At 40.8% G+C, this 1,611-nt stretch overlaps 1 pseudogene; it reads left to right on the top strand.

The window, feature by feature from the left end:
• The first annotated feature begins 227 nt into the window (after positions 1 to 227).
• On the top strand, positions 228 to 1,291 carry LOC105743332 (annotated as a pseudogene).
• The last annotated feature ends 320 nt before the right edge of the window (positions 1,292 to 1,611 follow it).

The raw sequence follows: 1,611 nt of genomic DNA, 5'->3' as shown, positions 1-1,611 counted from the left end.
TAAGTGCTTGCCTGGCAAGCACAAGGGCCTGAGTTCAATACCGATTCCGCCAAAAAAAAAAAAAAAAAAGAAAGAAAGAAACAATATAACTATTGTTAATTTCCTGTTATCTTGATTGAAGTTCCATATAATTTAATTTGATTTTGTATTATTTTTAGTCTTTTTAAAATTAAAAATGTGGGGTTCCATATTGAACATGAGTTGGAAGAGGCAAGTCTCGTCTCAAAATGGAGGGCCATGATCTAAAAGAGCCAGAGCAGTTGAGGAAGCTGTTTATTGGTGGTGTGAGTTTTCAAACCACCAACGATAGTTTAAGAGAATACTTTGAGAAATGGGGCATACTCACAGACTGTGTGGTAATGAGAGATCCTCAAACGAAATGCCCCAGAGGCTTTGGTTTTGTGACTTACTATTGTGTTGAAGAGTTGGATGCAGCAATGTGTGCTCGACCACACAAAGTTGATGAGCGTGTAGTGAAACCAAAGAGAGCTGTGTCTAGAGAGGATTCCGTAAAGCCTGGTGCCCATCCAACAGTGAAGAAAATTTTTGTTGGTGGTATTAAAGAAGATACAGAAGAATATAATTTGAGAGACTACTTTGAAAAATATGGCAAGATTGAAACCATAGAAGTTATGGAAGACAGGCAGAGTGGGAAAAAGAGAGGATTTGCTTTTCTAACTTTTGATGATCATGACACAGTTGATAAAATTGTTGTTCAGAAACCACACTATTAATGGGCATAATTGTGAAGTGAAAAAGGTCCTTTCTAAATAAGAGATGCAATCTGCCTGGTCACAGAGCGCATAGAGGTGGATCTGGCAACTTTATGGGTCGTGGAGGAAACTTTGGAGGTGGTGGAGGGAATTTTGGCCGTGGTGGAAACTTTGGTGGAAGATGAGGTTACAGTGGTGGAAGAGGTGGCAGCAGAGGTAGTTGTGGAGGAGGTGATGGTGGATATAATGGATTTGGAGGTGATGGTGGAAACTATGGTGGTGGTCCTGGTTACAGTAGTAGAGGAGGGTATGGTGGTGGTGGACCAGGATATGGAAACCAAGGTGGTGGATATGGTGGTGGTGGAGGAGGGTATGACAAGGAAGGAGGAAATTTTCATGGTGGTAACTATGGTGGTGATGGTAACTATAATGATTTTGGAAATTATACTGGACAGCAGCAGTCAAATTATGGACACATGAAGGGGGGCAGATTTGGTGGAAGAAGCTCTGGAAGTCCCTATGGTGGTGGCTATAGATCTGGTGATGGAAGTGGTGGATATGGTAGTAGAAAGTTTTAAAAAAAATCAGAAAAGGGCTACAGTTCTTAGCAGGAGAGAGAGAGTGAGGAGTTGTCAGGAAAGCTGCAGGTTACTTTGAGACAGTCATCCCAAATGCATTAGAGGAACTGTAAAAATCTGCCACAGAAGGAACGATGATCCACAGTCAGAAAAGTTACTGCAGCTTAAAAAGGAAACCCTTCTGGTTCAGTACTGTCATAGTCACATTTTGCAAAAAGTGCAGCTGTTGATTAATGCAACGTGGTGTCAATTAGATGTACATTCCTGAGATCTTTTATCTGTTGTAGCTTTTTCTTTTTCTTTGTTTTCATTACATCAGG

Source organism: Octodon degus, unplaced genomic scaffold (genome assembly GCF_000260255.1).
Source record: "Octodon degus isolate 3935 unplaced genomic scaffold, OctDeg1.0 scaffold00117, whole genome shotgun sequence".
Taxonomy (NCBI): domain Eukaryota; kingdom Metazoa; phylum Chordata; class Mammalia; order Rodentia; family Octodontidae; genus Octodon; species Octodon degus.
Note: the sequence above shows the minus strand (reverse complement) of the source record. Positions and strands in the feature narration are given on the sequence as shown.